This window comes from Balaenoptera ricei, chromosome 1 (genome assembly GCF_028023285.1).
Source record: "Balaenoptera ricei isolate mBalRic1 chromosome 1, mBalRic1.hap2, whole genome shotgun sequence".
Taxonomy (NCBI): domain Eukaryota; kingdom Metazoa; phylum Chordata; class Mammalia; order Artiodactyla; family Balaenopteridae; genus Balaenoptera; species Balaenoptera ricei.
In genome coordinates, this window is record NC_082639.1 from 83,875,019 (window position 1) to 83,898,477 (window position 23,459).

At 38.8% G+C, this 23,459-nt stretch overlaps 1 protein-coding gene across 9 annotated transcripts in view; it reads left to right on the plus strand.

Annotated features, from left to right (window-relative positions):
- Positions 1-5,749: 5,749 nt before the first annotated feature.
- The window catches only part of TLCD4 (TLC domain containing 4), a 79,423-nt gene continuing 61,713 nt past the window's right edge, over positions 5,750-23,459 (plus strand). For 2 of the 9 annotated variants that reach the window (XM_059926703.1, XM_059926730.1), the window contains exons 1-2: positions 5,750-5,924; positions 17,917-17,981. The gene's annotated coding sequence lies outside the window, so the exon portion shown is untranslated. Of the gene's footprint in view, positions 5,925-17,916; positions 17,982-18,223; positions 18,294-21,746; positions 21,957-23,459 lie in introns of those variants that run through there. The other 7 variants (XM_059926710.1, XM_059926717.1, XM_059926693.1 and 4 more) reach the window with 6 other exon arrangements.

The window sequence follows — 23,459 nt, forward strand, 5'->3', positions numbered from 1 at the left end:
TGGCTCTTAGATTTTTGGCTTCAGAACTGGCTGGATAGTGTCATTTGCTCACACTAGACAGACAGGAAGAGAAGCAAGTTTTTGTGAGCGGAGAAAGGGGAGGAGATGATGAAAATGAAGTCTTCTGTTTTGGTTGTTAGTTTGACTAGCCTGTTAAACATCCAAGTAGTTGTGTCAAATAGGCAGTTTATGTATAAATCTGAAGTGTGGGTTAGAGCTAGAGGTATAAATTTAGAATTCAGCATGTAGATGGTATTTAAAGCCATGGGACTGGGTGAGATCACCTGGGGAGGGAATTTAGGTCAGTCCTGTCCGACAGAAGTTTCTGCAATGATGGAAATGTTTTGTGTCCACGTTGTCCACTAGACACATGGCCTGCTGAGCACTTGAAATGTGGCTAGTGCTATGGAGGGACTGAATTTTAATTTTATTTCATTTAAATTATTTTAAATTTAAATACATTGGCATTAGCCAATGGCTAATGTATTCGATAGCTTAGGATAGAGAAGAGTCTGGGATCATTAATATTTAGAGGTCTAGTCAAGAAGACTGGGCCAGCAAAGAAGGTGGAGAAGAAGAAGCCAGGAAGATAGGAGGAGAATCAGGAGATAATGGTGTCCACAAAAACCACAGGAGGAAAATGATTCAAGAATGGGAGTGCAGTTAGCTATGTCATATGGTGCTGATAGGTGGCATTAGGTGACTTGGGAACAAATTAGTCACTGGGGATCTAAACAGGAGCAGCATTTCCATGGAAGGGTGGTTGTGGAAGGCAGATAGAAATGGGCAGAGGAGAGAATGGGAGATGAAGAGAAGCAGTGTCTGTAGACAGTCATTTCAAGTTTTTCTTTGGAGGGGAATGGAAAAATTGGATGGGAAATATGAGAGAATTTGTAATCAAGGGAATGTTTTTTTAAGATGGGAGTTAACTGACATATTTATTTGATGTTAAAAATGATCCAATAAAGGAAAATTGATTTAGGTGAGAAAAGGAGTGAGGACAGGAACACATTTATCTTAAAAATGAAAAGGGTTGGAATCTTGAGCACAAGGGGAGCAGTTGGGCTTTGACAGGAGGGACCCTTATTCCACAGTAACAGAATGGAGGGCAGGGATATGGATGCAGGTCCTGGGAGGTTTGTAGAATTGGCGGTGAATAGATAAGGGTGTGGAGACTGGGGGTGCAGAAGAGTATGAGAAGCTCAAGAAGAAAGAAGGTATGAAATAATCACCTTGAAGAGTAATTGGCATACTCACCAGGATCAGCCTAGGATTTCTGGGCAGATTGAGATGCCCATCTGTAGCTTGTGATAACAAATATAGAGAGAAACCAGTGGGCGTGATTTTATGTCTTTTCCCCCCACTGGAAAAGGCAGACAGTTGGCTTTAACCACAGTTAGATTTTTGACAGGTGACTACATAAGAGAGAAGTTTCTTTTCAAGGGAGTGAGGTCCATGGAATTTCCTCTTGACATAGTGGAAAGTGAAGACAGGGGAGTGGAGGTGGGACAGTGGATGAATCGTGGAAGAGTATAAGGCCAGTGGACTGGAGGCCTAAAGAAAGTTGAAACATTGCAATGAAAAACTAGAGTCAGTGAACTATAGATATAAGAGGTGGTGATCAGAGAGTGGGATGCTTGAAGGAAATATTGTCTTATTGCTGGTGGTAGTATTTAGGGTATGACAATAGGAATGGATGAAAAAGATCATTGGGGGTCACTAAGGGGTAGAGAGGAAGCAAATGAGCTCGGAACTCAAGTCTTCAAAGAGTAAGAGGTTGAAAGATGACAGCAACCAAAAAGAGCATTGATTATAAGCTAGATATGTTCCATTTGTCCTTCCAGATCCACGTTTCTCCACCCCACTCAGTGCCATGGGAACTCAAACCTGGATTAAATCAACAGGTTTCCTTGCTCTCTGGTTCTGGTTGGGTTTGGCCAGGGGGGATCCTCAGCAAATTGGATGGAGAGAGGCTGTGCCCCTGAACTGAAGATTTCTGCTCTTCAATGTGGCCTTCTCTACACATCTCTCTCCTTCTGGGTCCCAGAGCGCCCTTTCCTTGTTCCCTCAGGCTAGGGGTGGTAACAGTTCCATTGTTAGTAACCCTGAGTCACTGTACGATCCCTTGTGCCTTCCCTACCTCATTCACACCTTTGTAAATACAGTTGACCCTTGAATCGCACAAGGTTGAACTCTGGGCATCCGCTTATATGTGAAGTTTTTTCAATAGTAAATACTTCAGGACTACATGATCTGTGGTTGGTTGAATCTGTGGATGCAGGAACTGTGGCTGGAACCACAGATATGGAGGAACCATGGATATGGAGGGCTGACTATAAATGATGCTAGGATTTTCCATTGCACAGAAGGTTGGCACCTCTAACCCCTGAGTTGTTCAAGGGTCAGCTGCAGTCCCTTTATTAGATCATCCTCAAATTAACCTAATGCACGTGTGCCATCTGTATCCTGTTGGGGATGCTGATACAGGGTGGTACAACTGCATGACCAGAACTTCAAAGGAGCTGGAGTTTTGGAAAGAAGGAGAAAGCTACAGATGGTTTGGAAGCAGTGATAGGGGTCAAGAGGGGTACTTTCCCCACCTCCCGTGTGGGTGTGAGAATCAAATGGCCACTATTTGAGAAACATATTGAGGAAATGTGGGAGAGCAAGGGTTCAGCTTATGCAGCAAAGTGGAGAAGACATTCAGAAAGAAGTTGAAGATATAGAGGAAGTTTGCAGATACAGATCAGGAGGTCCAGAGGTGCACTGAAAGTGTTTGAAAGGTGGTGAGGCATGCGAGTTGGACCAGATTTGGGTATTTACAAGTAACTACAGAGACAAGAATCAGGATGATACTGGCTCATCTGGGAGGCTTCTGGGGATTGAAGTAAATAGGGGTGAGGGCAGGCTCTCAGTTCAGTTCTACTATTACCTGTTATGTGCTGCACCCGGGGTCGGGGCAGGGACAGTGGTAAGGCAGTTGACAGTTAACACCCAAGCAGTGATTTAACAGTGATCCTGGCTATATGAACTGTGTGCCTCTTACCAGAGCCTCCTAAAGAAAAGTCACCTTCTCACGCTCTCATGGGCTGCCTGGGAGGGTGGGCTGCTAGGAAGGCTGGCAGCTAAGCTGTTCCCACCAGAGTTCAACAATCTTCAGTCCTAATGAGGGTGGTAAAGAAAAATGAAGCTTTTCTGCAAGAGCCAGGGAGACCGACTTTGATCAGCATCATGTTTGCCCATGATAAGGTAGGATAAAGCTGGAAGGGAGTTCTTAGTCTGGGCCAGAGACAGAACTGTGGCCACCAGGACTGATGGTTGTATGCTTTAACATTAAAGATCTTCTGGAAGGTTGGGTAGGATGGGTGACAGAAATTGTGCCAGTAGAACCCAAATATCTGAATTATAGCCAAGACTTTTTTTTCCTTGTCAGATATACTTTATATATATTTAAGTCACGACCTTTTCCTGGATGAAGCCACTTCCTAGGACTCCTTGAATGCTAACCCTTGAAGGCCATTATATAATCCTTAACTGGCATTTTACTGTGTGCTTACTATATGCTAAGCCCTGAGAACATGATTTAACTTATCTAATGCTCACAACACCCCCATGTGGTAGGCATTATGATGATCCCCATTTTGCAAATGACAGAGAGATCACATCATTTGCTCTGAGTCACAAAGCTAGGACTTTGTAGTCAGGATTCAGAAAAGCTCCTTACAGTATCATTAAATGTATTTATTGTATATTTACACCAGCTTTTGTGCTATATATTAAAGAAAGAAAGATAGAAATATAGTATCGTTTACTATGCCCAACTTTTCATTTATAAAATTAGAACTAAATAGGAGAAAGAGGATTTTGAAAAGTGGCTTTTTCACATGCCAGTCAAGAACTGCTCTTCTGTTTTCTAGCTTTTTCTCCAAGTACATTAAAAAAGGATACTAGATTAGATAGATAGGTAGATAGATAGATAAACATATGTATGCCTCTCTCTCTTTCTCTCCCTCCATATAGTTTATATAAATATATACATATACATATAAATATATATATATCTTGATTCAAGCCTTGTTTAAGATGAATTTACAGTGAAATTACTAGACATGCTAATTTTGTTCTTTCACTTTTTGTCCATTTATCTCAGATAAACCTTTCCAGATATGTTTATAAATCCCTTGCCCTAGCCTTGTGCACCCAAAACGCCTTATCAGTTCCAAATTTAACAAGACATTAAAATCTTATTTAAAACTACATTCCCAAACTATCACGGTGTCATACCAACTTATACCATTTACTAATGACAAACACAATAAAAGTAGCTTCTTTAATTTTCAAAGTTACCATATTTTCAGTTTTAGACTTATAAATAAACAATTCTATTTCTGCACATAACAATGCTTGTCTTTGAAATCTGTTGAATTAATTTTCTCCTCATCCCAACCCTCCCTCCCCGCCAAAGCCTCTGCCCAACACCTCCATAAGTCCGTCTTTTCTTCATCGTACATCTGCCCTTTTTTCTCTGTTTTTCTCAAGTTCTTTTCTGCTTCCATAGAGCTTTTTGTCCTTGATAGAAACACACAAATTATGTCTTCACTCTTATCTGACTATACATTATTCCTTAACTGTATATGAAAAAAAAAAAGAAATTTATATACATAATCAAACATGCAGTCTACCATTTACTAGGCTTTTATATAGTTTCTCAACTACCTCTCACAACCGTCCTATGAACTTAAGTACTATTATTATCCCCATTTTGTAGGTGAGGAAATTAAGGCCTTAACCATGCTAAGTCTACACTGCTGGTGCTCTGATTTGACTTCCTATGGATGTACTGCGGCCAGCTAGTGGCTTCAGGGAATATAGTGATGTTACTTAGGGAAGGTAATTAATGCAGAAAATATGTTACATTAAGAAGAAGGGGATAAGAAGAATGAAATTTACAGATGTGCCACCTAAAGCTTAGTGTTATTTTCTCTCGGAAATTTTGTGTAAATATTATATGAATATACTTTACAACAGCGGATATGTAGCTCTTGCTGTGCCCTTTAACCTGGTTTCTTCTCTGCGTCTCCATGATTTATTTAATATACTGTTCATCTTTCATCTATATTAGGTGCCCTATTCATTGTGAATCCCTTCTGAATTTGTTACAAACAGGCTTGACAATTTACTGGAAAACCGTTTTTGGATAGAAATTTCAAATTACTTAGCTATTTCCCAAACTTAAGATTCCCTTCTCCACACCAGTGCTCCAGTGGGATCTTTGCTGGTTATATTTGTTTTGGAATAAGTTAAAAGATAACTTAAATGAACCTGAGAAAGTCTTAACACTTTGTAATACTTTATTAATGTTTACCTAGGGAACTGTGGAATAACTGTGTCTTAACTTAGAAATTTAAAAGAATCTCTAAATTTCCCTTTCTGAAAAGATGCTATGAACTAAACAAAAACTTTATGATCAGTTTCCTCCACCAATTATGCCTTCTCTCCTGAATCTTTAACTACTGACTCTCATTGTATCTTTGCCCTTGACCTATAACGCTCAAGTCTCTCCCATTAAAAAATAAAAGCACAATCAATAAAACCCTCCCTCAATCAGCCTGGCTCAGCATAACTCCTTTAAACTACCAGTCAGGCACAGCCCAACCACATTAAAATGGCACTCCAGACTTTAACCACACCTTTTATCCCTTTGCCAGAGTGTTTTTCCACTCCCAGTCTATTTTTAAGCAATTGGGCTATTTCGTGGAACTGAAGCCTTCTGGCGTGCACAGAGCAAAGTTATTTTTCTGGTGCTGAGAGGCAGTCATCCTGAACGTGTGGCCAGGCAGCCTGTTTTCGGTGAACTCCAAGCATACGTAGGCTCCTCTCAGCATATGGACGAAGCATGGCCCTCCCAGCGCTACAGAAGTCAGGTATGGACTGACACAGGCCTGGCCCTAGAATAACACTGTCCTGTGCATACTGGTTACCTCTATAATATACTGACCCAAAGAGTTTCTGAGTGTCTGAGAGCTTGGTTGAATTAGTACTTGTTCACAACGCACATTATGTATATGCTGGGCAGCTAGAACTGTGGACCACCCTAGTCTCTAGGAGCCAATACCCCAACTCCCGGAGGGTGGTTCTCATCCACATGCCAGTGGAACTAGTTATAACTAGTTGCCATCTTATCTCTTCTTTCCTAAAAAGTCAGTGTTCTTAAAGACTAGTCCATGCTTGCTGTCATGTTTTTCTTTGTTCATTTTCACTCCTTAATTCACTGAAATCTAGCTTCTGCCATAATTATTCACTAGTAACTGCTAGATTTTCAAATCCAAAGAACATTTCCTTTTCTAGTTTTTCCTTGTCTTCTCTCTCAGGCAATTGAAATTTTTCTCCCGTTGACTTTCATTACTCCATTTTCTTCTTATTCTCCTCATATCACAATTGTTCTACCTTCATGTTCTTCCAGGGTCTTTTTTTCTCTGTCTAATTCCCTTAAAATAAATTTTAAGAAAACTTTTTATTTAAAAAATATATTCAGAAAAGAACTGGAAATAATAAAATGGAAACTCGGGTACCCACCAACTAGATTTTGCCTTCCTCCCTTCCTTCCTTCCTTCCTTTCCTTCCTTCCTTTTTCAGACTATCATTGTCTTTCTAAGAAACAAAATGCTTATTTATCCCTCCCTCCCCCACTTTGGCTTTTTATTTCTGAGGTTTCTTAACCTTGGCTATCTTTTCTCCCAGGTCAATTGTTGTCATAATAAAATCCATTCTCTTCTTTTTTTTTTTTTTTTTCTTTTAATTAATTAATTAATTTATTTATTTTTACCTGTGTTGGGTCTTCGTTTCTGTGCGAGGGCTTTCTCTAGTTGCGGTGAGCAGGGGCCACTCTTCATTGCGGTGCGCAGGCCTCTCACTATCGCGGCCTCTCTTGTTGCGGAGCACAAGCTCCAGATGCGCAGGCTCAGTAGTTGTGGCTCACGGGCCCAGTTGCTCTGTGGCATGTGGGATCTTACCAGACCAGGGCTCGAACCCGTGTCCCCTGCATTAGCAGGCAGATTCTCAACCACTGCGCCACCAGGGAAGCCCCATTCTTTTTCTGGTCATATGGTCACTCAACTGGAGATTACATTCCTTATCCTCTTTTGCAGCTAGGTATGATTTTTTTTTTTTTTAATAATTATTTATTTATTTATTTATTTTTGGCTGTGTTGGGTCTTCGTTTCTGTGCGAGGGCTTTGTCCTGTTGCGGCAAGCGGGGGCCACTCTTCATCGCGGTGCACGGGCCTCTCACTACTGCGGCCTCTCTTGTTGCGGAGCACAGGCTCCAGACGCGCAGGCTCAGTAGCTGTGGCTCACGGGCCCATCTGCTCTGCGGCATGTGGGATCTTCCCAGACCAGGGCTCGAACCCGTGTCCCCCGCATTGGCAGGCAGATTGTCAACCACTGCGCCACCAGGGAAGCCCTAGGTATGATTTTGTGGTTAAGTTCTTGCCAGTGGAATATAGCTAGAAGTGATGGGTACAACTTTTGCCTTACCCTTTTAAGAGAAGATGGCTTGCCTTGGACTGCTTTCTGTCTCCTTCATAGACATGTCTGTGACCGGCTGCAGCCATGAAGATGAGGAAGACATGGTAGGAGAGGATGGAACAACAAGATAGAAGGAATCTGGGTCCTGAATGACCTCATAGAACAGAGTGCCCTGTCAGTCTAGGCCCAACTATGATGTGAACAGGAAAGAAACTTCCATTTTCTTTATGTCACTGATTTCTGGGGTCTCTTTATTACAGCAATATAGCATTTACTCTAATACAAAAATTGATACCTGGAAATAGGGAACTTCTAATAGAATCTTAAAACATATAGCATTACCTTAACAGTCAGACAATTGGCAGTGAGGAAACAGATCTTGCAGGCTGGAAAACTGATGATCCTTGTAATACCATTGCAAAATATTGTAGACATTTCTCCTACTCAACTTGGAAGGCTGACCATGTTCCTTCTATGGCTGAATTTTAGGGGAAGCATTTGGGGAGAACCAGAATATAAAAGTGTGATGGTTGCTCCTCACTGAACTTAGCAAGATTTTTTGGAAAGAAATGAGCTCACATAAGAAATGAGGGGTTTGCAAGCAGAAATGGAAGGAAATAAAGTGTATAGAAAATTGGGGCCTCACAGGGTTGGAAAATCCAACTATTTCTGTAGCCCAAACAGGAGGTAAAAGACTGTTTTTCAGAGACTTTCTTAAAGCGCTCCCATTAAGATTCCTCAGACAAAGAAAGAAATATAGCCTTCCAGCAAAGATCAGATTGAGGATGTTACCCTCACTTATTTTGTAAGATTACGTCAAATTAGCCACCATTAAAACAATGAAAAGAGGAATGGGTAGAGCATAGAAACTACAGAATAAGCTAGTTTAAGAGCCAGATCCAGAAAAGAACTTTGGTACCATTTCTGGCACATAGACTAGAGATGAATAGTACAAAAGCCTATTAAGTTTTTGAGGAAATTGCATTACTAAAGAAACCATAAATCTGACCTGCAAAAGCCATTCATTGTTTGTGTCCTCAGACAGTCTCCAGGCCAGCATAGTCTCCAACATCCTCTTCAATCTTGAACCTGGTGAATGATGGACAAGGAAGAACCTCCCAGAGGGTGAACCCAGGGGTCTTCAGGCATAACAAAAGGCATCCAGAAGGGTTCATCAGGGAACTTCTTCCATGGTCAGGGCAAAAATTTCTGTCTGGAAAGAAAACTATTAAGGATTACTGCTTGCTATATGTTTCCCATTCTTTCCTTTTTCAAATGGAAGTTTTTATTCTATTCCTGATCCACCATTGCATATTGGGTTGAAAGTAGGGATCAAGTAACTATTTTTTGGTTTATATGTCATTGGACTATATGTTGCCACATCTGGACAAGACAGAGAAAGCTGTACTTTCCCTGGAGGTAGTAGACCTTGAGCTGGCTATGGAAATGAATAGGCCCACAGATGGTCTCTGTTAGAGAGGGAGGTTGAGATGTATGGGAAGAAGAGTGCACTTAGATATCTGGGTGGTCTGAGGGATTGACTGAATCTCTTTGTTTACCTTTACCTGAACTAATGCAGTCTTCCTGGGTGTTATGATTTGTATATTCAGAAACCTATCACCTGCATAATGACAACTTTCAATTTTGTATGTCCCACCAGGATTCTCTTTTATATTCTAGACCTATATTATCCAAATACTGAACACCTCTGCATAGATTTATCACAGGAGAAACCTTAATCGCCACATGTCCAAGACTGAAATGATTTCATTTCTCCTTAAACATGTACCTCCTCTGTGATAGATTGCAATAAATGGTCACAAACTCATCCCATCCCTCTACACACGCCCCTTTGCATTGTGACTTTTTGTTCTTCTCATCAAGAAGTGGACTCTAGGTCTCCACCACCTTGTGTCTGGGCTTGCCTTGTGACTTGCTTTGATCAATAAAATACAGCAGAAGTAATGACGTGGGAATTATGAGCCTAGACCTCAAGAGGCCTTGCAGGCTTTGCTCTCACTCTCTTGGAAAGCTTCTGTCATTAATGTGAAGAAACCTGGGCTAGTCTCTTTGGGGATGAGAAGCTATGTGGAGAAAGGTGCCCAGCTGACATCCAGCACCAACCACTAACATGACTGGCAACATAATGTGCAAGGCCCAGTAGGGCCCCTTGTTTCATAATTATTAAGAATTTTAAGACAGCAATAGCAGAACAGTGAACCAAGCACAAGTTGCATGCACATGCAGCTGGCCTTGATTGCTAGAGAAACCATTTTGGAGCATCAAGCCCTTGCCAAGCTGCCACAGCTGACTGTCAGCACGTGAGTGAGCCCAGGCAAAACCAACAGAAGAACGTCTCAACCAAGTTCATCCCAAATTGTCAACCCACATAACCGTCAGCTAATAAACAATTGTTGTTTTAAGCCATGAACTTTGATGATTGTTTGGGCAGCAATAAATAATTAAGTCATCTTTATAATCTCTTATACTGGATAATTACAGCCTGAATCAATTAAACTCGCCCACACTTTCAACCTCATCCTATGAGGCTTGAAGAATTCTTTACGCTATCTGCTTCCCTATGTGTTCTCTCCTTACCCAGAAGTAAGTGTTGTGGAGTCAGACTACTGTGGTTTAAATTCTAGGTCCTCCCATTCTAATTGTGTGACCTTGGACACATTATTTTACCCTTTTGTGCCTCTATTTCCTTATCTGCAAAACAGAGCTAACCTTGTGTTTTTTTATGAGGGTCTGTGAAAGTTGAATGAGTAACACGAACAGCACTGAACACAGTGACTGTACTCAATAAATGTTAGTTATTATGATCACCTTGGATTTAACATACTACCCGTGAGATTCAGGATGAAACCTGCAGGAGGACTGCAGAAGACTTCTGGGGTTGTACAGGAATTCAGAGAGGTAAAAAGAACAACAACAACAACAACAAAAAATAACAGACATGGTCTGAGAGAAACTATAAAGTAGTATGAGGTTAGAAACGTGATTTCTGGCGTCGGACTTTCTTCCCTCACATCTCAGCTCTGCTATTTATTCTGTTTCTTTGGCAAGTTACTTAACCTCTTTAAGTCTTAATTTCATCAACTATAAAGTGGGACCAAGGAAAGGAAATCTCTTATAACATTATTGTGAGGCTTGAATAAGGACTAAATGATTACATCCCTTAGGCCTGGCTTATAGACGTCCTGTGAGCCTGGCATATAGAATACGCCCACCGCATGATATCTGAAATGTGAGTATTGGTCAGAAAGGCAAGCCAAGATCACTTTGAGAGGAGAATTACCAAATATAAAGTGACACTATATACAAGACTGTAAGCAGGATATGAGGTAAGAGATTAGGAGCCAAAGAGAGGGTGAAGAGATTAAGTTTGGAGATCAAGGCAGAAGTGAAACCATTCAAGACTTTGGTTGCCACATCAGAAAGTCTGGAAGACATATTACATGTTTCCTAAACCTTTCTGCAAACTATAATGGCAAAGCAGAAAATGCTCTAGGAGCAGATTTTGGATTAGAGGGAACAGTTCAAACAAATCTTAGCATATTCTCCACCAATTAGCCTTTGAGGGTTCTCTCCATTTTTAGGTTGGTTCTTGTCTTTTCCTTCCTCAACAGTCAAGAACCCATTTATTCAGCAATTATTTATAAAGTACCTTGGAGTGCAACGATGAGTGGCAGACCAATTTCCTGTCCTCACAGAGCCTCAGACTAACAGGAGATTCAGACGATTAAACTAGTAATCTCAGCACTGTGTGAGAATTTAGGGATCAGGGAAAGCTTCCTGGAGGAAGTTACATTTAATGTGAAACTTGAAAAACAGATGAGTAGACATCAACTAACCTGGTGTGTGGGGGAGACATGGTGAGTGTGGCTGCAGGGAGAGAAGAATATTCCAAGTAAAAGAACAGCATATGCAAATTCATGGAAGAGAACCAGGAACTTGGGGGGAATTCAAAGTAGTTCAATTGTGCTGAAAAATTGAGTTAGGAGCTAGAAATTGCTGGAGAGGAGGCTAATGGGGTAAAATCTACTCTTCTAAGGAATCTGGACTAAGGGCAATGGGAAGCCATTCAAGTGTTTAAGCAGAGGAGTGACATTTAGAAAGAATACCCTGATTATAATATGGAGAACAGAAGGAGCAGGACAGAGAGTCCACTACCTGAGTTTGTAAAAACGTTTTATTGGAACACAGCCATATCCATTCATTTACATATTGTCTACTGCTGCTTCCAGGCCTTAAGTGCAGAGCTGAGTAACTGACCATGTGGCCCAGAAAGCCTGAAATATTTATGATCTGGTTCTTTAAGAAAATGTTTGCTAATCCCAGGGAGACTACTGTAGTAACCTGAGTAAGACAACATTCCTGAAATCATGAAATCATGAAAATTCATTCCATGAAAATCCATTCCATGAAAATCCATTCCATGATTCCATGAAATCAAGAAATCATGACCTAGATATCAGTGGTGATAATCTGTTGTTTTTCAACTAAATAAGTGTTCTTTCTATGTTTTCCTCTAAGAGTTTTAGAGTATCCAGTCTTACCTTTAGGTCTTTAATCCATTTTGAGTTTATTTTTGTGTATGGTGTTAGAGAATGTTCTAATTTCATTCTTTTACATGTAGCTGTCTAGTTTTCCCAGCACCACTTATTAAAGAGACTGTCTTTTCTCTGTTGTATATTCTCTCTTCCTTTGTCATAGGTTAATTGATCATAGGTGCGTGGGTTTATTTCTGAGCTTGCTATCCTGTTCCATTGATCTATATTTCTCTTTTTGTGCCAGTACCATACTGTTTTAATTACTGTTGCTTTGAGGTATAGTCTGAAATCAGGGAGCCTGATTCTTCCAGCTCCATTTTTCTTTCTCAGGATTGCTTTGGCTATTCGGGGTCTTTTGTGTTTCCATACAAATTAAAAAATTTTTTCTTCTAGTTCTATGAAAACTGCCATTGGTAATTTGTTAGGGATTGTACTGAATCTGTAGATTGCCTTGGGTAGTACAGTCATTTTGACAATATTCATTCTTCCAGTCCAAGAACATGGTATATCTTTACATCTGTTTGTCTCATCTTCGATTTCTCTCATCAGCATTTTATAGTTTTCAGAGCACAGGTCTTTTGTCTCCTCAGGTAGGTTTATTCCTAGGTATTTTATTCTTTTGATGCAGTGGTAAATGGGATTGTTTCCTTGATTTCTCTTTCTGATCTTTCGTTGTTAGTGTATAGAAATGCAAGAGATTTCTGTCTATTAATTTTGTATCCTGCAACTTTACCAAATTCATTGATTAGCTCTAGTAGTTTTCTATTTTTTTTTAAATTTTCTTTAGAGTTCTGATTGTCATCTTTTTTTTTCCCCAACATCTTATTTTTTTTTGAATTTTTGAATTTTATTTTATTTATTTTTTTATACAGCAAGTTCTTATCAGTCATCAATTTTATACACATCAGTGTATACATGTCAATCCCAATTTCCCAATTCATCACACCACCACCCCCACCCCCGGCCACTTTCCCCCCGTGGTGTCCATACGTTTGTTCTCTATATCTATGTCTCAATTTCTGCCCTGCAAACTGGTTCATCTGTACCATTTTTCTAGGTTCCACATACATGCCTTAATATACGATATTTGTTTTCCTCTTTCTGACTTACTTCACTCTGTATTACAGTCTCTAGATCCAGCCACATCTCAACAAATGACCCAATTTCATTCCTTTTTATGGCTGAGTAATATTCCATTGTATATATGTACCACATCTTCTTTATCCATTTGTCTGTCGATGGGCATTTAGGTTGCTTCCATGACCTGGCTATTGTAAATAGTGCTGCAATGAACATTGGGGTGCATGTGTCTTTTTGAATTATGGTTTTCTCTGGGTATATGCCCAGTAGTGGGGTTGCTGGGTCATATGGTAATTCTATTTTTAGCTTTTTAAGGAACCTCCATACTGTTCTCCATAGTGGCTGTATCAATTTACATTCCCACCAACAGTGCAAGAGGGTTCCCTTTTCTCCACACCCTCTCCAGCATTTATTGTTTGTAGATTTTCCGATGATGCCCATTGTAACTGGTGTGAGGTGATATCTCATTGCAGTTTTGATTTGCATTCTCTAATAATTAGTGATGTTGAGCAGCTTTTCATGTGCTTCTTGGCCATCTGTATGTCTTCTTTGGAGAAATGTCTATTTAGGTCTTCTGCCCATTTTTGGATGGGGTTGTTTGTTTTTTTAATATTGAGCTGCATAAGCTGTTTATATATTTTGGAGATTAATCCTGTGTCCATTGATTCGTTTGCAAATATTTTCTCCCATTCTGAGGGTTGTCTTTTCATCTTGTTTGTATTTTCCTTTGCTTTGCAAAAGCTTTGAAGTTTCATTAGGTCCCATTTGTTTATTTTAGTTTTTATTTCCATTACTCTAGGAGGTAGATCAAAAAAGATCTTGCTGTGATTTATGTCGAAGAGTGTTCTTCCCATGTTTTCCTCTAAGAGTTTTATAGTGTCTGGTCTTACATTTAGGTCTCTAATCCATTTTGAGTTTATTTTTGTGTATGGTGTTAGGGAGTGTTCTAATTTCATTCTTTTACATGTAGCTGTCCAGTTTTCCCAGCACCACTTATTGAAGAGACTGTGTTTTCTCCACTGTATATCCTTGCCTCCTTTGTCATAGATTAGTTGACCATAGGTGCGTGAGTTTATCTCTGGGCTTTCTATCCTGTTCCATTGATCTATATTTCTGTTTTGTGCCAGTACCATATTGTCTTGATTCCTGTAGCTTTGTAGTATAGTCTGAAGTCAAGGAGTCTGATTCCTCCAGCTCCATTTTTTCCCCTTAAGACTTTGCTTTGGATATTCGGGGTCTTTTGTGTCTCCATACAAATTTTAAGATTTTTTGTTCTAGTTCTGTAAAAAATGCCATTGGTAATTTGTTAGGGATTGCATTGAATCTGTAGATTGCTTTGGGTAGTATAGTCATTTTCACAGTATTGATTCTTCCAATCCAAGAATATGGTATAACTCTACATCTGTTTGTATCATCTTTAATTTCTTTCAGCAGTGTCTTTTAGTTTTCTGCATGCAGGTCTTTTGTCTCCCTAGGTAGGTTTATTCCTAGGTAGTTTATTCTTTTTGTTGCAATGGTAAACAGGAATGTTTCCTTAATTTCTCTTTCAGATTTTTCATCACTAGTATATAAGAATGCAAGAGATTTCTGTGCATTAATTTTGTATCCTGCAACTTTATCAAATTCATTGATTCACTCTAGTAGTTTTCTGGTGGCATCTTCAGGATTCTCTATGTATACTATCATGTCATCTGCAAACAGTGACAGTTTTACTTCTTCTTTTCCAATTTGGATTCCTTTTATTTCTTTTTCTTCTGTGATTGCCATGGCTAGGACTTCCAAAACTATGTTGAATAATAGTGGTGAGAGTGGACATCCTTGTCTTGTTCCTGATCTTAGAGGAAATGCTTTCAGTTTTTCACCATTGAGAATGATGTTTGCTGTGGGTTTGTTGTATATGTCCTTTATTATGTTGAGGTAGGTTCCCTCTATGCCCACTTTCTGAAGAGTTTTTATCATAAATGGGTGTTGAATTTTGTCAAAAGCTTTTTCTGCACCTATTGAGATGATAATATGGTTTTTCTTCTAAATTTGTTAACATGGTGTATCACATTGATTGATTTGTGTATACTGAAGAATCCTTGCATCCCTGGGATAAATCCCACTTTATCATGGTGTATGATCCTTTTAATGTGTTGTTGGATTCAGTTTGCTAGTATTTTCTTGAGCATTTTTGCATTTATATTCATCAGTGATATTGGACTGTAATTTTCTTTTTCTGTAGTATCTTTGTCTGGTTTTGGTATCAGGGTGATGGTGGTCTCATAGAATGAGTTTGGGAGTGTTCCTTCCTCTGCAATTTTTTGGAGGAGTTTGAGAAGGATGGGTGCTAGCTCTTCTCTAAATGTTTGATAGACTTCACCTGTGAAGCCATCTGGTCCTGGACTTTTGTTTGTTGGAAGATTTTTCATCACAGTTTCAATTTCATTACTTGTGATTGGTCTGTTCATATTTTCTATTTCTTCCTGGTTCGTTCTTGGAAGGTTATACCTTTCTAAGAATTTGTCCATTTCTTCCAGGTTGTCCATTTTATTGGCATAGAGCTGCTTGTAGTAGTCTCTTAGGATGCTTTGTGTTTCTGTTTATTGATTTGAGTCCTCTCCTGCTTTTTCTTGATGAGTCTGGCTAATGGTTTATCAATTTTGTTTATCTTCTCAAAGAACCAGATTTTAGTTTTATTGATCATTGCTATTATCTTCTTGGTTTCTATTTCATTTAGTTATGCTCCGATCTTTATGATTTCTTTCCTTCTACTAACTTTGGGTTTTGTTTGTTCTTTCTCTAGTTCCTTTAGGTGTAAGGTTAGGTTGTTTATTTGAGATGTTTGTTGTTTCTTGAGGTAGGATTGTATTGCTATAAACTTCCCTCTTAGAACTGCTTTTGCTGCATCCCATAGGTTTTGGATCGTCGTGTTTCCATTGTCATTTGTCTCTAGGTACTTTTAGATTTTCTCTTTGATTTCTTCAGTGATCTCTTGGTTATTTAGTAACGTATTGTTTAGCCTCCATGTGTTTGTGTTTTTTACGTTTTTTTCCCTGTAATTGATTTCTAATCTCATAACATTGTGGTCAGAAAAGATGCTTGATATTCTTTCAATTTTCTTATATTTACTGAGGCTTGATTTGTGACCCAAGATGTGATCTATCCTGGAGAATGTTCCATGTGCACTTGAGAAGAAAGTATAATCTGCTGTTTTTGGATGGAATGTTCTATAAATATCAATTAAATCTATCTGGTCTATTGTGTCATTTAAAGCTTCTGTTTCCTTATTAATTTTCATTTTGGATGATCTGTCCATTGGTGTAAGTGAGGTGTTAAAGTCCCCCACTATTATTGTGTTACTGTCGTTTTTGTCTCTTATAGCTGTTAGCAGTTGCCTATGTATTGAGGTGCTCCTATGTTGAGTGCATATATATTTATAATTGTTATATCTTCTTCTTGGATTGATCCCTTGATCATTATGTAGTGTCCTTCCTTGTCTCTTGTAACATTCTTTATTTTAAAGTCTATTTTATCTGATATGAGTATTGCTACTCCAGCTTTCTTTTGACTTCCATTTGCATGGAATATCTTTTTCCATCCCCTCACTTTCAGTCTGTATGTGTCCCTAGGTCTAAAGTGGGTCTCTTGTAGATAGCATATATATGGGTCTTGTTTTTGTATCCACTCAGTGAGCCTGTGTCTTTTGGTTGGAGCATTTAATCCATTCACGTTTAAGGTAATTATCAATATGTATGTTCTTATTACCATTTTCTTAATTGTTTTGGGTTTGTTTTTGTATGTCCTTTTCTTCTCTTGTGTTTCCCACTTAGAGAAGTTCCTTTAGCATTTGTTGTAGAGCTGGTTTGGTGGTGCTGAATTCTCTTAGCTTTTGCTTGTCTGTAAAGCTTTTGATTTCTCCATTGAATCTGAATGAGATCCTTGCCGGGTAGAGTAATCTTGGTTGTAGGTTGTTCCCTTTCATCACTTTAAATATATCATGCCACTCCCTTCTGGCTTGTAGAGTTTCTGCTGAGAAATCAGCTGTTAACCTTATGGGAGTTCCCTTGTATGTTATTTGTCGTTTTTCCCTTGCTGCTTTCAATAATTTATCTTTGTCTTTAATTTTTGCCAATTTGATTACTATGTGTCTCAGCGTGTTTCTCCTTGGGTTTATCCTGTATGGGACTCTCTGTGCTTCCTGGACTTGGGTAGCTATTTCCTTTCTTATGTTACGGAAGTTTTAGACTATAATCTTTTCAAATATTTTCTCTGGTCCTTTCTCTCTCTCTTCTCCTTCTGGGATCCCTATAATGTGAATGTTGTTGCGTTTAATGTTGTCCCAGAGGTCTCTTAGGCTGTCTTCATTTCTTTTCATTCTTTTTTCTTTATTCTGTTCCGCAGCAGTGAATTCCACCATTCTGTCTTCCAGGTCACTTATCCGTTCTTCTGCCTCAGTTATTCTGCTTTTGATTCCTTCTAGTGTAGTTTTCATTTCAGTTATTTTATTGTTCATCTATGTTTGTTTGTTCTTTAATTCTTCTAGGTCTTTGTTAAACATTTCTTGCATCTTCTCGATCTTTGCCTCCATTCTTTTTCCAAGGTCCTGGATCATCTTCACTATCATTATTCTGAATTCTTTTTCTGGAATGCTGCCTATCTCCATTTCATTTAGCTGTTTTTCTGGGGTTTTTTCTTGTTCCTTCATCTGGTACATAGCCCTCTGCCTTTTCATCTTTTCTTTCTTTTTCTGAATGTGGTTTTTGTCCCATAGGCTGCAGGATTGTAGTTCTTCTTGCTTCTGCTGTCTGCCCTCTGCTGGATGAAGCTATCTAAGAGGTTTGTGCAAATTTCCTGATGGGAGGAACTGGTGGTGGGTAGAGCTGGCTGTTGCTCTGGTGGGTAGAGCTCAGTAAAACTTGAATCCACTTTTCTGCTGATGGGTGGGGCTGGGTTCCCTCCCTGTTCGTTGTTTGGCCTGAGGCGACCCAACACTGGAGCCTACCCGGGCTCTTTGGTGGGGCTAATGGCGGACTCTGGGAGGGCTCACGCCAAGGAGTACTTCCCAGAACTTCTGCTGCCAGTGTCCTTGTCCTCACGGTGAGACACAGCCACCTCCCGCCTCTGCAGGAGAGCCTCCATCACTAGCAGGTAGGTCTGGTTCAGTCTCCTATGGGGTCACTGCTCCTTCCCCTGGGTCCCGATGCACACACCACTTTATGTATGCCCTCCAAGAGTGGAGTCTCTGTTTCCCCCAGTCCTGTTGAAGTCCTGCAGTCAAGTCCTGCTAGCTTTCAAAGTCTGATTCTCTAGGAATTCCTCCTCCCATTGCTGGACCCCCAGGTTGGGAAGCCTGACGTGGGGCTCAGAACCTTCACTCCAGTGGTGTACTTCTGTTGTATAAGTGTTCTCCAGTTTGTGAGTCGCCCACCCAGCAGTTATGGGATTTGATTTTATTGTGATTGCGCCCCTCCTACCATCTCACTGTGGCTTCTCGTTTGTCTTTGGATGTGGCATATCTTTTTTGGTGAGTTCCAGTGTCTTCCTGTCGATGATTTTTCAGCAGTTAGTTGTGATTCCGGTGCTCTTGCAAGAAGGAGTGAGAGCACGTCCTTCTTCTCCACCATCTTGAACCAATCCCCCATAACTCTCATTCTTGATGCTTCTAACTTCTCATACAGAGTGCCTAAAACAGGAACTTCAGTTAGTGATGAACAGGATTTAAATCGTGGGTTGATTACAGTAATACTATCACATGAATTATAGTCATGATGACGTTAGGAGATCAGTTTGATTGGGACATATAAGGGAGATAATATGTTTGTATATTAAGACAATACTGTCATGGAAATTGCTCTTGTTTTTTTTTTTTAATTTATTTATGGCTGTGTTGGGTCTTCGTTTCTGTGCGAGGGCTTTCTCTAGTTGCGGCAAGCGGGGGCCACTCTTCATTGCGGTGCACAGCCCTCTCACTGTCGCGGCCTCTCTTGTTGCAGAGCACAGGCTCCAGACGCACAGGCTCAGTAATTGTGGCTCACGGGCCCAGTTGCTCCGCGGCATGTGGGATCTTCCCGGACCAGGGCTTGAACCCGTGTCCCCTGCATTGGCAGGCAGATTCTCAACCACTGTGCCACCAGGGAAGCCCTTGTTTTTTCTTTTTAGTTACTTTTAAGATAGTTCATGTGACCAGTGCATATGAACACATGACTATTGAAGTAGTTGAATTATATCACTACAAAAATTTGATTCTTTTGGAACTGAATATATTTGGCAGAGGATGGGGCTAGGGTAGGAGATGTTTATACTAAGGAATATTTCTAAATTTTAAAATTGTATTTAACTATAGTTATGAATAATTTAACTATCAACTTTATTTTTTTTAATTTGTTCATAAGATGAAGATAGGGAACATACTTGTTCTGATTTTTATCATAATGATATATGGGTTCTTCATATTTCAAAACAGCAAGCATGAATTTTAATATGTTGATAAACAGTAACACTCTAATATTATACAGTTAAGGTCTATGTGCCTTGTTAACAAAATGTGCTATAGAACTTAAAGAAAGACATAGCTTCATAAATTTCCCATTTTTTCTCAAAATGATAATGGGTAGATCCAATCTGAAGAGAATGTAGTGAGAAGTGAATGCTCCAAAGTCAGAGAATAGTGAGAAAGTAAAATAACAATCTGTGTATAAGATGAGGTTGGTTAGTTTTAATTTGCTTATCTTTATGAATGAGGGCCATTTATAATGTGTAAGGGTCATTTTTATATTTCTTTTTTTGTCACTTGTCTGTTAAGGTCTTCTTTCTTTTTTCTTTTTGAGTGGCAGAATTTTTTCTTCTTGATTTATAGAAGCTTCTTATACATTAAGGAGGTTAGCCCTTTTTCTGTGATTTGAGTACCAGATATTTTTTTCCCTAGTTTGTAATTTGTGTTTCAACTTTGCTTATGTTATTGTTATTAGTTTTTGCCTTGTAGTAGTTTTTGATTTTTAATTAGTTACATTTATTTATATTTTATGGCTTCTAGATTTTGAGTCACAGTTAGAAAGGCCTTCCCATTCCAAGTTAAGAAGAGAATTCACCTATATTTTCTTAGAGTACATTTGTGCGTGTTCACAGTATATATTCAAATATTTGACCCATTTGGAATTTATCCTAGTATACAATATGAGATATAGATTTAAATTAATTTTTTCCAGATGTTATCCATTTATTAAAAAGTCCGTTTTATACCATTGGTTTGAGATGTTCCTAATTTGGGTCTATTTCTGGACTTTTTATTCAATTCCATTAGTCTCTCTATTCCTATGGCTTATCCAAAAGTATTTCATTATTGAGGTTCTGTAGTATTTTTTAATACATAGGAAGCTATTCTTCCTTTTCAAAAGAGTTTTTCTGTGATTCTTGCTTGTTTATTTTTCCATATGATCTTTAGAATCAGCTTGTCCTGTTCCAGAAAATAGTATTTTCATTGACATTGCAATAAATTTACAAATTAAAATTTAGGGAGAATTGACATACATTGACTTTTCCTATTTAACAGCATGGTCTATCTTTTCATTGTTCGAGTCTACTTTGGGTCCTGTAGGAGTGTTTTAAAGGTTTTCTCATATAAGTTTTTCATATTTATATTGTTATTTGTATTGTTAAATCTATTCCTAGGCACTTTATATTTTTTGCTGCAGTTGTAAGTGGAAGCTTTTCTTCCTTTTATTTTGTAAGGGGGTATTGTGTGTGTGTGTGTGTGTATACAAATATATATGTGTATTTATACATGTATATATACACACATGTACACAGTTATATGTATACATATATATCTATATATATCAGATTTCCACAAATTAATTTTATATCCTGCTCCCATACTTAATTTTCTATTGTTTATATGTTTTTTCAGTTGATTTTCTTGGGTTTTCCAAGTATATAATCATAATCTACAAATATTAAGAACTTTATAATCTTTTTTCCCAATGGTTATTGTCTTTACTTTTTCTCTTTCACTAGTACCCTTGACTGATACTTCCAGTACCACTGTATTAACAGTGGGAGAGTGGCCATCCGCCTTGTCTTCCTCTTGATCTGAGCAGGAATCCTCCAGTGTTTCCCCATTAATCTTGAAACTGGCTTTGAATCTTAGAATTAATTTCTAGTCAGACATTACTACTTTACTGTATCGGGAAAACTAAAAATTTGATCCAACAGTAAGGTCTATAAATGTCTAACAGTAAGAGATTGGTTAAATACATTATGGTGCACCCATTGAATGGAATAGTCTGAGCAATTACACAATAATATGTACTGTTTTAATTCATTTTGTTATTTAAAAAATCTTAAAGTATATGCAAGTATGCATGGAAAAGTATCTGGAAGGATATTCAACAAACTGATCTAAAAGTTATAAACATATACGTAAACTAGTGATTGTTAACATCTATTTAATTTGTAAAAAAAAATTTTTAATTTATGAAAATATTTTGGCACAATTAAAAAAATAAGTTAGAAATTTAAGAAAAATAGATTCATGTTCTTCCCCTTCCTCTGTTTTGGGTCCCTTTCTGTTACTTAATTTTTTTAATCACTTATTCTTTGCAGAGTAGCACTAAAATGATAGTGTACAAAGGGGTTTACAAGATATAAGCCACAAGAAAGAAGAGGACTGGAGAAAAGTACACTGCAGATGGGAGATCTCAGTAAATTTTGGAAGCCAGAAGTTGGATGGAGTAGAGATGCAGTCATACCTCGGTATCTTTGGGGGATTGGTTCCAGGACCTCCTTTGGATATCACTATCCATGGATGCTCAAGTTCCGTACATAAAATGGTGAAGTACAGTCTGCCCTCCCTATGACCAGGTTCCACATCCACAGAAATGGCAGGCCGACTGTAATTGACTTGGCAAAGTGGGAGGGGGGCTAACCTAAGTGCTTGGAGGAGACTTAGCATTTGGAGGTGCAGTGTATGGTGGAAGGCAGGGTTGAGGAATAAACCTGAAGAAGGGGGATTGACCAAAGTTGTTTACAAAGCTCTTGGACCACTGGTTCTCTTCCCCACCTCATACAGCCAGCCTGCACTCATGCACTCCACCCTGACTGTACCACTACCAACACAATCTTTCTGTGAAGTATGAAATTTCTTTTCTGGAGAAAGGAGTTTATTTTTTGATGGAGAGTTCCCATAACAAAAGAGCTAATGAGAGAATAGGAAAGAAAAATATGTTTGAAATAGAAACTTTAGAAGGTTGGAAGATAAAGTTAAGTAATTCTCCTGGTCCAGAATTTCTCAATCTTGGCGTGACTGACATTTGGGGCTGGAAATTCTTTGTCGTGGGAGGCTGTCCTGTGCATTGTAACACGCTTAGCAGCCTCCCTGGCCTTTACTCACTAGATGCCAGTGCATGCCCCTTTTTCCTGTGGTGACCACCAAAAATATCACTAGACATTGCCAAATGGCTGGGGTGGGGAGAATCAACTCTCCCTCCCCCCAATTTAGAACCTCTGTCTTAGACAGTAGAAAAGAAAGATGCAGAGATGATCAATCAGATAAAAGGACAATAAATCTAGAGAATAATATTGAAGTCCCAACATCCTAGTAACAAGAGCTCACAAAGAGAGAACAGAGAAAATGGGAGGGAGGAAATTAGCAATGAAATAATAAAAGAAAATAATTGCAGATAAGATCAAAAGAACCCCTGAGTATCCAGCACAATCAATGAAAAAAGAACCATTCTAAGGTACATCATTGTGAACGTTTAGACTACTAGAGATAATGGGAAGATTCTAGAAGGAAAAATAGGTCAGATACAGAGGAATGGGAACTAGAAAGGTATTAGACATTGCAGTGGCAACGCTGGAAGTAAAAGACAGTGGAACAATGCTTTTAAAATGCTGAGGGAAAATGATCTTCAATTTATCCAAATTATCAATCAAGGATGAGAATAGAATAAAGACATTTTCAGACAGTCAAGCCCTCTAAAAATTTATCTTCTATGCACCCCTTCTGAGTAAGCTACTGGGGTCTGTGCTTTAACAAAGTAAGAGAATAAATGAAAAATCATGTGTTTAGGCATTAGAAGATATTATTGATGGGCATTTGATAGTTACGTTGAAGCATCTGGATAAAATTCAGGTTAGGTACATTTTTTTAAAAGTGAAAAAACAAAGAAATTTTTAACTCCAGAAAGAACAGGAGATTTTCAAGAAAAGCGTTATCATGGTAGCTTACTTGGTTCAGCAACACCCTATATTTGTATTGTCAAGATGATATAAACCCTAATTGCTGACTTGAACGAGAGTTGGGATGTGGCTATG